This window comes from Hyla sarda, chromosome 5, assembly GCF_029499605.1.
Source record: "Hyla sarda isolate aHylSar1 chromosome 5, aHylSar1.hap1, whole genome shotgun sequence".
NCBI lineage: Eukaryota > Metazoa > Chordata > Amphibia > Anura > Hylidae > Hyla > Hyla sarda.
In genome coordinates, this window is record NC_079193.1 from 151,698,640 (window position 1) to 151,711,969 (window position 13,330).

The 13,330-nt window shown below is 43.8% G+C and overlaps 1 long non-coding RNA gene across 3 annotated transcripts in view; it reads left to right on the forward strand.

The window, feature by feature from the left end:
* Positions 1-3,870: 3,870 nt before the first annotated feature.
* The window catches only part of LOC130272602 (uncharacterized), a 44,707-nt gene continuing 35,247 nt past the window's right edge, over positions 3,871-13,330 (forward strand). The window contains exon 1 of one of the 3 annotated variants that reach the window (XR_008843639.1): positions 3,871-3,928. This is a non-coding gene — a long non-coding RNA (uncharacterized LOC130272602). Of the gene's footprint in view, positions 3,929-4,141; positions 4,177-5,925; positions 5,987-13,330 lie in introns of those variants that run through there. The other 2 variants (XR_008843641.1, XR_008843640.1) reach the window with 2 other exon arrangements.

A 13,330-nucleotide genomic window follows, 5' to 3' on the forward strand; every position in this document is an offset into this window, starting at 1 on the left:
TACTGTTCTTCTTAGTAAGAGCTACAGTCAGAGCAACCAAGGAGGAAAAGTGTGGAAAAAACTGTTGATAATAATTGGCAAATCCCAGAAAGCGATGTATAGACCGCAGGCCAGTAGGTCGAGGACAGTTAAGAACTGAAGGCAACTTATCAGGGTCCATCTGGAGGCCTTGATTGGAGACTATATATCCAAGAAACAGAATACTTGTCTTCTCGAAGAAGCATTTCTCAAGATTTGCGTAGAGACAATTGTCCCTCAGACGTCATAAGACCTGTCGCACATGTGTGCGATGAAGCTCCAAGTTGGGTGAGAAGATCAGGATATCATCCAGATGACCACGACAGGTGTAGAGAAGATCACTGAGGATGTAATTGACGAATTCTTGGAAAACGGCCGGGGCGTTACAGAGACCAAATGTCAGATTCTCAAAGTGCCCATCACGGGTATTAAAAGCCTTCTGCCATTCGTCTCCTTCCTGTATTCTGATGAGGTTGTATGCTCCTCGCAGATCCAGCTTAGAGAAGATCTTGGCACCCTTCAGGTGATCAAACACTTCTGAAATCAAAGGTAAGGGGTATCGATTCTTGACAGTGATTTTATTAAGTCCCTCGTAATCAATACAAGGGCGGAGAGAGCCGTCCTTCATTTCCACAAAGAATCCAGCAACGGCAGGGGAGGAGGATTTCTGGATGAAGCCCTTCTGGAGATTCTCCTTTATGTATTGAGCCATGGCTTGCGTTTCAGGGAACAGACAAGGGATAGAGTTTTCCTTGAGGCGGTGTAGTCCCAGGCAGAAGGTCAATCGGGCAATCATAAGGACAGTGTAGAGGAAGACTTTCAGCCTGCTTTTCGCAGAACACATCTGTAAAGTCCTGATAAGGAAGGGAAGTAGGCGGGAAGACACTCTTGGGTTGCAGAGTTGCCAGACAGTGGTTCTGGCAGTAGGACCCCCAGCGGATGATTTCACCAGTTTGCCAGTCTAGAGCCAGGGCGTGACGTTGTAGTCAAGGGAGACCGAAAAGAAGTTATGAAGTACAATGTGGAAGCACATAGAACTCGATCTTCTCCTTGTGCAATACTTCCACTTTTCCACTTGCAATAAAAGAGGTTCAGTGCGGAATTGCTCCACATAGTTTAGCCATTCTCCGTTGATAGGAGAAATATACAATGACTTAAAGAACCATGTCACTGGGACACTGTATTCCTTGATCAGGGAGGTGTTAATAGAGTTTCCAGCAGAACCTGAGTCCAGAAAGGCTGAGGAGAAGAACGAAGCACTGGTAGAGGTATAGAGTTGATCCGGTGTGGTCAATCGAAGAGAGGTGGAATTTACACCTAGAGACACCTCTTCCACATTTCCTAGGTGCGTGCGTTTCCCAGACATGGTAGTCGCACAGGAAAATCTTTGAGGAAATGGTCCGGGCTGGCACAGTAGAGACACAAATATTAATTTCGTAGGCGGAACCTCCCCTGCTGGGTTAGACGGACACGATCAACCTGCATAGCTTCTTCGGCTGAGCGCAAAGAGGTTGTTTGAGGTGGCCGCTGGAACGCAGGTGCCCAAACGAAGAAGACGATGTGTCCGAATTGGTTCACGTTCTTGGCGAAGTTCCTTCTGCCTCTTGCCAAAATGCACATCTATTCGAGATGATAACTGAATGAGGACACTCAGGGAAGATGGAAGATCTTGTGCAGCGAGAGCTTCCTTCACTCTGCCGGCAAGTCCATTTTTAAAGGTAGCACACAGGGCCTCGTCATTCCAGGCCAATTCGGAGGCTAAGGTGCGGACCAACAGTAGGGTCCCCTTGGCGGAGGTTCCATAGTGCGGTTTCGGCCGAGGAGGCCCGTGCAGCCTCTTCAAAAACACTGCGGAAAGCTGAGAGGAAGGCTTGCAAGTTGGAAGATACAGGATCATTTTGGTCCCAGAGAGGAGTAGCCCAGGTCAGGGCTTTCCCGGAGAGTAGACTGACCACAAAAGCCACCTTAGCTTGCTCTGCCGGGAACTGGTCAACCATTAATTCCAGATGCATGGAGTCACAAATCCTCTGCGCAATTTTGGATCACCTTCGTACTTTGTCGGCAGGGACAGCCTTAGCTCGGAGCTGACGGAGGCCACAGGAGCTGCAGACACTGAAGGAGCCACAGGAACAGGTAAAGGCTGCTGCGGCTGTTGAATGGAGAGAAGCTGTTGCATCATTGCGGATAATTGATTTAGCTGTTGTGCTTGATGATGAGCTAGCTGCTGCGACTGTTGAGCCACGAGATCAGCAACGTTAGGCAAAGGCACCTTAGCAGGATCCATAGCCAGATCTTACTGTAACAGCTGGTGGTGTGGATGGTGTGAGCCATACCTGGGAGAGGAGTCTAAGGAGCCACTGGTTTTCACGAGAGCCTGACGCAAAGCGGGATGGACTTGCTGCGGCAGGCAGCTCCCAGGTTGCTACACCTGGCACGACTCGTCCGCAAAGGCTGCTGAGGAGATGCATGGCACAGAAGGAATGAGACAGAGTCGTAGTGATGGACAGGCAGCATGTCAGGACTGTCAGCACTGTGGCAAGGACAGGTCATGTAGCAAGAGGTCAGGGGGCAGGCAGCACAGGAGCAAGGTCAGGATAAGTAGCAATGGGGTCAGATACACGGCAAGTCAAGAGACAAACAGAATGCTTTCTCTTAGGTTGAATGGCACAAAGATCCGGCAGGGCTCAAGAGGAAGTGCGGGATTAAATAAGGTCAGGACCAGAAAAGCACCAATCAATAGTGCGCTGGCCCCTTAAATCACAGGAAGTCGGCACAAGTGACCTAGGAGGCGGGGATGCACACGTCAGCAGCCAGGGACAGCAGAGGGGACAGAGATGCGGGGAGGTGAGTGACTACCCGGCGTTTGCATGAGGGCACCTCCCGCGATGCAAACCACCGCAGAGGCAGGACGGGGCAGGAGTATACTTGTGGACAGCTCGTCTGGCTACAGCGCTACTCGTAACAATACCACTGTTAACAGGTGATAAGTCGACATCTTTTTACAAAAAGTTGTCTGCAGCCCAATCATTCGTAGTTAGTTCCTTACTTTACCAAGTTTCTGTCTTAGAGTTCAATACTGCTACACCAGGACATCTTACACTAACGTTTGGTGCCATATTAAAAATATTATTCTCTAAAATAGATTAAAGCAAGGATTGATGTTTATGTAGACAAAATTTATTATAAGTTTGAGAGGGGCGCAGGAAAGGATCCTCATGAGAAAAGATAAGGGAAATTATTAAGAGTACTATTGAGTTATGTAAAGTTTGTTGTAGTAACAGTTCTTATTTGAGTTTTTTTTGAGCCAAGACCAGGATTTAAAAAGAATGAGAAATATAATAGAAGAATGTATGTCTATCTTTCCTGCTACATCCACTTCTGGCTTTGGTTAAAAAAAAAAAACAACAGTGACATTTTTCCAAAAGCTGTGTATGACTCTAGGATGCAAATAAAGAAAAATAAAATGTTTAATTCCTATGTTTAAAGATAGGAACACAAATGTGCTTATATTTTCAGATTACTTGAATAGGAGTTTGGATATAAAAAGTAAAAAATATATATATTCACAGCAATTACAAGTTTTCCGCTTTCAATAAAATACAAAAAAAAAACAACAACTCATTTATTTGCACTTTAATGGAATAAAACTAAAATTTATTAATTTTACTCGGTGTAATCTGACATATTGGGGGAGATGTATCAAAACCTGTCCAGAGGAAAAGTTACTGAGTTGCCCATAGCAACCAATCAGATCGCTTCTTTCATTTTGCAAGTTAAAAATGAAAGAAGCGATCTGATTGGTTGCTATGGGCAACTCAGCAACTTTTCCTCTGCACAGGTTTTGATAAATCTTCCCCAATGAGTTATCCTGTAGAGTATACAAGGCACAACACGTGTTCTATAAACTGAAGTATGTAACATCAGTCAGGAAAAGTAACTTATTGCTCTGTGAGAAAAAAAATAATCAGAACAAGATCATGATCCAAAAGGCAAAGCAATTCTTGACCATTTTTAGTAAGTTTAGCCTATAACAGCTCCATGGATTGTTCCTTTTTCCACAGGAAACAATGCAAGGAGAGGAAAGGGCATTAATCAATTTACTCCGCAAATGTTTGTGGGATATTCGCTATTTAAAGTTACATGAGGATATCGTCTGAGGTAAACACAGACATTTTTAAGTCCATACCAAAGCATTTGTCATAAATTAACTTGAGATTATTGTATTTGTGGAATTCTAAAGTTCTTTGACGTATTCAAGGTTTCTGGGAAGAAATGTTGTTAGTTGCACGTCATTGTCGGGAGGATGTGATTCAACAACATACTGGAATTTGAATGTGATCTAGGACTATCATGTCAGCACCTGTGTCAAATCAAAAGTTTAATAAGTCTTATATTTTATAGTGCCCAGTGCTCATTATAAGGGCATAACTAATATATATATATATATATATATATATATATATATATATATATATATATTTACATTTATATACACTGCTCAAAAAATATATAGGGGACACTTATATAACACAATGTAACTCCAAGTCAATCACACTTCCGTGAAATCACCCTGTCCACTCAGGAAGCAGCACTGATTGACAATCAATTTATCATGCTGTTGTGCAAATGGAACAGACAACAGGTGGAAATTATAGGTAATTAGCAAGACACCCACAATAAAGGAATGGTTCTTCAGGTGGTAATCACAGACCACGTCTCAGCTCCTATGGTTCCTTGCTGATGTTTTGGTCACATTTGAGTGCTGGCGGTGCCACACACAGTGGTAGCATGAGACGGAGTCTACAACCCACACAAGTGGCTCAGGTAGTGCAGCTCATCCAGGATTGCACATCAATGCATGCTGTGGTAAGAAGGTTTGCTGTGTCTGTCAGCGTAGTGTCCAGAGCATGGAGGCGCTACCAGGAGACAGTCCAATACATCAGGAGACATAGAGGAGGCCTTAGGAAGGCCACAACCCAGCAGCAGGACCGCTACCTCCACCTTTGTGCAAGGAGGAGCAGGAGAAGCACTGCCAGAGCCCTGCAAAATGACCTCCAGCAGGCTGTCTGTAACATCTGTTCTGCTGTCTGTACATCCCCCAGCATGACCGGTTTGGCAATGGGTCAGTAATGGTGTGGGGTGGCATATCTTTGGTGGGCCGCACAGCCTTCCATGTGCTTGCCAGAGGTAGTCTGACTGTCATTAGGTACAGAGATGAGATCCTCAGACTCCTTGTGAGACTATAATCTGGTGCGGTTGGCCCTGGGTTCCTCCTAATGCAAGACAATGCTAGACCTCATGTGGCTGGAGTGTGTCAGCAGTTCCTGCAAAAGGAAGGCAATGATGCTATGGACTAGCCCGCCTGTACCCCAGACCTGACTCCAAAGGAGCACATCTGGGACATCATGTCTCGCTCCATCCACCAACGCCACGTTGTACCAAAGACTGTTGAGGTGTCTCACCTCATCAGGTGGTCACCTCATCAGGAGCATGCCCAGGCATTGTAGGGAGGTCACATGGGCATGTGGAGGCCACACACACTACTGAGCCTCATTTTGACTTGTTTTAAGGACATTACAAGTTGTATCAGCCAGTAGTGTGGTTTTCCACTTTGATTTTGAGTGTGACTCCATATCCAGACCTCCATGGGTTGATAAATTTGATTTCCATATGATAATATATATACATTATACATATACATACATATACATATACATATATTTAGCCAGTCACCTCAGCTTTTTTCCATTCCTAATGTTCACATATCATCCATGTTCAGTATACTATAAGTTGTGACTATTTATAAAACTAGCATTTTTATGGGATCTTTACAAATGCTTTGAATGGATTCTAGTAGTTTATGTGACTAAAGACTCAAAAGTATAATATATCGACCACAAGAAGCAGGAAGAAGACTGCAGCAGAGGTCGGGAGTGGATACCGGAGGCACCAGGGGAAGTGGTGGGAGGTAAGTCCAGTTTTCCTTTTTTTATGACATGGTTCTTGGCAGGTAAAAAAAAATTGCATCCCAGAGTCCCCAATATATTTGTTTTTGTATAAAAAGTCACAACTCTTATTTATCATGTGCCCATAGACTTATATGCACTAGATAAATAAATGTTTATTGGTTAAACCAGTGTGTGTGTGTGTGTGTGTGTGTGTGTCAGCACCTGGGCCTCCAAAGACCGCTAAAAGAAACGGTTAGAAGCACTTAGATGGGCACTGTTTCTCTCCCACTTGTTCTTGAGATTGGTGAGGGTCTTAGCGCCTCAACCCCCACCAATTAATTTTTTTTAGTGTCATTTAAAGTTTTCCAAAGAGACTGTTACACTTTAACCCCTTAAGGACTCAGCCCATTTGGACCTTAAGGACTAAGACAATTTTATTTTTACGTTTTCGTTTTTTCCTCCTCCCCTTCAAAAAATCATAACTCTTTTATATTTTCATCCACAGACTAGTATGAGGGCTTGTTTTTTGTGCGACCAGTTGTCCATTGTAATGCCATCACTCACTTTACCTTAAAATGTATGGGCAACCAAAAAAATACTATTTGTGTGAGGAAATTAAAAAGAAAACCGCAATTTAGCAAATTTTGGAAGGTTTTGTTTTCACGCTGTACAATTTATGGTACAAATGACATGTGTTTTTTATTCTCTGGGTCAACACGATTAAAATGATACCCATAATTATACACTTTTCTATTACTGTTGCGCTTAAAAAAAAATCGCAGACTTTTTAACCAAATTAGTACGTTTAAAATCCCCCTATTTTGAAAACCTATAACTTTTGAATTTTTCCGTATAAGCGGTGGTATGAGGGCTAATTTTTTGCGACGTGATCTGTACTTTTTATTAATACCATATTTGCTTATACAAAACTTTTATTAAATTTTTTATAAATTTTTTTTGGAATAAAATGTTATAAAAAAGCAGCTATTTTGGCCTTTTTTTTTTTTACGTTCACGCCGTTCACCGTATGGGATCATTTACATTTTATTTTAATAGTTCGGATATATACACACGTGGCGATACCAAAAATGTATATAAAATCATTTTTTTTTTACACTTTTTGGGGGTAAAATAGGGAAAATGGGACAATTTACGTTTTTATTGGGGGAGGGTTTTTTTCAAATTTTTTACTTTATTTTTTTACTTTTATTTTTACACTCTTATAGTCCCCATAGGGGACTATTTATAGCAATCACTCGATTGCTAATCCTGTTCAGTGCTATGTATAGGACATAGCACTGATCAGGGTTATCGGTCATCTTCTGCTCTGGTCTGCGGGAAGGCAGATCAGAGTAGAAGACTCCCGGAAGGCAGCGGAGCCAGGTGAGGGGACCTCCGTCTGCCGTGCACTGCGGGCGATCCGATCATTCTGTTGAGTGACCGCGATGCTGCAGATGCCATGATCTGTATTGATCACGGCATCTGAGGAGTTAATGGCGGACATCCGCAGGATCGTGGGTGTCCGCCATTACTGGCGGGTCCCTGGCTGCGATCCACAGCCAGGACCTGCCGCGCATGATGCCGGCATCGCTCCGATGCCCGCGGTTATGCTCAGGACGTAAATGTACGTCCTGGTGCGTTAAGTACCACATCACCAGTACGTACGTTTATGGCCTGCGTCGTTAAGGGGTTAAAGGGGTACTCCGGTGAAAACCTTTGTTTTCTTTTAAATCAACTGGTGGCAGAAAGTTAAACATATTTGTAAATTACTTCTATTGAAAAATCTTAATCCTTCCTGTACTTATTAGCTGCTTAATACTACAGAGGAAATTCTTTTCTTTTTGGAATGCTCTCTGATGACATCACGAGCACAGTTCTCTCTGCTGATGTTATTATAATAATGCTTTATTTATTGTTGTCCTTAATGGGATTTGAACCCATGTCCCCAGCACTGCAAGGCAGCAGTGCTAACCACTGAGCCACCATGCTTCTGCTGTGCATGGTTGCTATAACTGTGCTCATGATGTCATCAGTGTTCCAAAAAGAAAGGAATTTTCTCTGTAGCATTCAGCAGCTCATAAGTACTGGAAGGATTAAGATTTTTTAATAGAAGTAATTTACAAATATGTATAACTTTCTGCCACCAGTTGATTTAAAAGAAAAAATGTTTTCACCGAAGTACCCCTTTAAGCCTTATAAGCCCAATTTACACTTGTATTGTTCATCCTACGTGAATACAAATAGTACCATTAAAAATATAGCTGACCCCATGGAAAATTTGTTCTACAAATACAAATTTTGTATAATCATGCTAATCTGCATACTAAAAAGACAGAATAGTCTTTGTTCTATTCTAGCCTACAAATAATTATTTTTAAACTTTCTTTATACATCAAATGGTACATAGTGTTATTAAAAATAGCCTTCATATGGTTATTCCAATGATAAAATAAGAAAGTTATGGTTCGTAGAACTCAGTGATGAAAATGTTATATAAAAAAATTATAATAATTTAGCTGCAGCAGCAAGGAATTCATAGAATTTTTAAATACTTTACTGTATCTAGGTTGGAGTAACTGCTCGTTTCTCCTAGAAAGTGGATGCTGTATGACTAGGGTGTAAAAGCTACAAAGCTAATACTATAAAAATTAAATTTAAAATACACCAGGTACAAGTCAACTTTGTAAAAATGTGACCATATTGTACATATGTTAAACACTTTTATAAATTGCATTGATCTAGCTGATTTAGCTTACAATCCTTATTCATCCTGGAGCCAAACCATATGTGGAATTATAAAAGGAAATTTAATTAAATTCTAAACTTTGATATGCTTCTCGGGAAAACATATCCTTAATACGACTATTTGCATCATTTCAAACCAGCTGAACCACAAGGAACTACTATCAAACTGCTTTATGGCAATTACACAGCCTGATCATCTCTATTACTTGTATTACTTTACATATGGTTTTCTCATGAAATTTATCCCTTCTACTAAAATAAACTTTCAGAAGGCAATGCTTACGAAGCTTAATGATGCCGTACATCCTTTGTGTCATACATATCAAGGAAATAAGACTTTTTATTTTATACACAAATACTTAAAATAATAAAGTCCTATCATCACCATTTATATTTAATTGAAAGTATTTCACATCTGCATGGTCTACAATAAACACTGCCAAAAAAAAGTGTAGATTCGTGTTACGATATGTTAGAACAAAGTGTATGTTTTCCTAGTAACAAGTACACAGTGTAGTGAGGATCATGATATGTAGATTTAGAAATGAACTGGGTGACCCATTGTGCATTACATTCTTCATTAAATTTATAGACTGACCGTATATGGTACAAATAAGGGACAATTTATCAGCAAAAATTGTCCGACTAGAACTCAAATGTCGGGCACTAAGGTTAAGCAGAATCTGCTACAATAGTATCAGCACATAGATTCAGTAGCCATTTTAGAGGTTTAAGTGAAGATCTCTGTGAGGGACACTGTTACATCTAGAGCTCCGGCCAGATACACTGACAGTGAGTGCATCCCCCCTCTCACTTCCCCAAACAGCGGGGCAGGGATTCGCATCGCGGGACGCACCTGCGCGTGAGTCCCAGCTTGTCTTTCACCTCCATGCTCATCTCCTTCCTCTGTCTTCTTTCAGCGCCCACGTGCATGCCCCCGCCTCCTAGGGCGCGTGCGCAAGAGCTTTGATTTAAAGGGCCAGCGCACCTGTAATTATGGTTTGCACCTGCACAGTTTTTATTATAAATATCTGCCCTCCCATCACTCCCTGCTGGATCTTTGTTGCCCCAGTGCCCTTGAGAAAGCGTTTGTGTTGCTCCTTGTCACCTGCCTATTGACCTCCTGCTACATTCCTGTTTACGCACCTGTGCCGCCAGCCCTGACCTTCCTTCCTCACATCCCCTCATCTGTCTGTGTGGTCGAGTCGTGCTAGGGGTAGAGACCTGGGTGCCGCCTGCCACAGCAAGACCGTCCCGCTTTGCACCTTAGACTCCGCTCCCTGGCACGGCCCATGTCATCTGCCACACAGGTAAGATTCGGCCATGGATCCCGCTGAGGTATCTCTGCCAGAAGTTTCGGATCTTCCCTCCGTCATGGTTCATCAGTTGCAGCAGTTAGCCCGTCAGGCGCAACAATTGTCAATTGTCAGCCATGATGCAACAGCTACTAGCCATGTAGCAGCAGCAGCCGCAACCTGCTCCAGTCTCTACCCCTGTTTCTGCAACTCCTTCCGGATCCAAGCTTCGTCTATCCAGGAAGTATGATGGTGATCCAAAGGTGTGTAGAGGGTTTGTGACTTAGTGTTCCATGCATGTGGAGCTCATGGCGGATCAGTTCCCGATGGAACCAGCTAAGAGGGCGTTTGTGGTCAGTCTTTTGTCCGGAAAAGCCCTGGCCTGGGCTACACCTCTCTGGGATCGTAATGATCCGGTTTCCTCTAATCTAACGGCCTTCCTTGCTGAATTCCACAATTCCAGTTTTTGAAGAACCCGCACAAGCTTCCTCTGCCGAGACGGCTCTTATGAACCTCTGTCAAGGGAATTCCTCCGTTGGCGACTACGTTGTTCAATTTTGCACTCTAGCCTCTGAACTGGCTTGGAACGATGAGGCCCTGTGTGCTACATTTAACCCCTTAAGGACCGGGGTTTTTTCTGTTTTTGCACTTTCGTTTTTTGCTCCTTACCTTTAAAAAATCATAACTCTTTCAATTTTGCACCAAAAAATCCATATGATTGCTTATTTTTTGCGCCACCAATTCTACTTTGTGATGACATCAGTCATTTTGCCCAAAAATCTATGGTGAAATGGAAAAAAAAATCATTGTGAGACAAAATTGAAAAAAAAACCCTGCAGTTTTGTAACTTTTGGGGGCTTCCGTTTCTACGTAGTACATTTTTCGGTAAAAATGACACTTTATCTATATTCTGTAGGTTCATATGATTAAAATGATACCCTACTTATATAGGTTTGATTTTGTGGTACTTCTGGAAAAAAATCATATTTTCATGCAGGAAAATTAATACGTTTAAAATTGGCATCTTCTGACCCCTATAACTTTTTAGTTTTCCACGTATGGGGCGGTAAGAGGGCTCATTTTTTGCGCCGTGATCTGAAGTTTTTAACGGTACCATTTTTGCATTGATAGGACTTATTGATTGCTTTTTATTCATTTTGTCATGATATAAAAAGTGACCAAAAATGCACTATTTTGGACTTTGGAATTTTTTTGCGCGTACGCCATTGACCGTGCGGTTTAATTAATAATATATTTTTATAATTCGGACAATTCCGCATGCGGCGATACCATATATGTTTATTTTTATTTACACTGTGTATTTTTTTTAATGGGAAAAGGGGGGTGATTCAAACTTTTAACAGGGGAGGGGTTAAATGATCTTTATTCACTTTTTTTTTCACTTTTTTTTTGCAGTGTTATAGCTCCCATAGGGACCTATAACACTGCACACACTGATCTTTTACATTGATCACTGGTTTCTCATAGGAAACCAGTGATCGATGATTCTGCCGCTTGACTGCTCATGCCTGGATCTCAGGCACTGAGCAGTCATTCGGCGATCGGACAGCAAGGAGGCAGGTAGGGACCCTCCGGCTGTCCTGTAAGCTGTTCGGGATGCCGCGATTTTGCCGCGGCTATCCCGAACAGCCCACTGAGCTAACCGGCACTTTTTACTTTCACTTTTAGCCGCGTGGCTCAGCTTTGAGCACGCGGCTAAAGGGTTAATAGCGTGCGGCACCGTGATCAGTTCCGCGTGCTATGAGCGGCGGGTCCCGGCTTCACTATGACGCTGGGCCCGCCGTGATATGATGTGGGGTCACAGTGGGACCCCGCGTTATATCACGGGAGCGGGACCAAGGACGTACTCATACGTCCTTGGTCCTTAAGAGGTTAAAAAAGGATTGTCCTGCAGAATTAAGGATGCTCTCACTGCACGTGATCCCCCGTCTACCCTGTGTGAACTAATCCATTTAGCCACACGCATTGATGTGCGTATTGCCGAGAGGCAGGAAGAACTTTGTATGGAGAGAGAACCTGCCCAAAAACTGTGTTTTCCTCACTTGACACCCGTGTTCCAACGTCCACTTCTACAGTCTTCTTTGCCTCTTGCCAAAGAGGCTATGCAAGTGGACCGTTATCGCTTAACGCAGCTGGAAAGAACCTGGCGATGCAATGAGAATTTGGGCCTATATTGTGCCAGTCCAGAGCACTTTCTCGAAAACCATTCTATTAGACCACTGCATCCGGGAAATGCTTGCACCTAGGACAGGTGGGAGAGGCGTCCCAAGGTGTGAATACTACCTCTCCTCGATTGACCATTCCTGTTCAAGTCTGTCAAGTCTTAAGTCTTAAAGGGGTACTCCGCCCCTAGACATCTTATCCCCTATCCAAAGGATAGGGGATAAGATGTCATATCGCCGGGGCCCCCTCCTGGGGACCCCGGGGATCGCTGCTGCAGCACCCAGCTATCATTACTGCGCAGAGCGAGATCGGGACAGCAATACAGGGGCCGGAGCATCGTTACGTCACGGCTCCGCACCTCGTGACGTCATGGCCCGCCCCGTCAATACAAGTCTATGGGAAGGGGGCGTGGCGGTCGTCACGCCCCCTGCCATAGAGTTGCATTAAGGGGACGGACCATGATGTCATGAGGGGTGGAGCCATGACGTCACGCTGCTCCGGCCCCTGTATCGCCCGTCATTATGCACAGAGCGAACTCGCCCTGTGCAGTAATGATGGCGGGGTGCCACAGCGGCAATCCCCGGGGTCCCCAGCAGCGGGACCGCGGCGATCTAACATCTTATCCCCTATCCTTTGGATAGGGGATAAGATGCCAGGGGCGGAGTACCCCTTTAATTCTTAACTTCCATATTTTTGGACTCTGGTTCCACTGATGACTTCATGGATGCTTCCTTGGTCCATAAACATAAACTTCCTGTGACTCAGCTTGCTAAGCCCTTGTATATTTCTTCTGTTAATGGACAAAATCTAGACTGTAAGGTGCTATTCCGCAAAGAGCCTCTCGTCATGCAGGTAGGAGCCTTGCACAGGGAAAAAATTTAGTTCTATGTGCTTCCAGTTTCTTCTCGGTCTTCCATGGCTTAAACATCATTAACCCCTTCACGACGAGCGACGTACATGTACGGCGCCGCGAAGTGTCACATGGCGCGCGGCGACGTACATGTACGTCGCGGGGTTCGGGGAGCGCCGCGTCACCGGTAGCGGTGATCGGACCGGGATGACTGCTGTTATCTAACAGCAGGCATCCCGGCACATCGCCGAAGAGGGGCCTGAGACCCCCCCATGACCGCGATGCGCGCA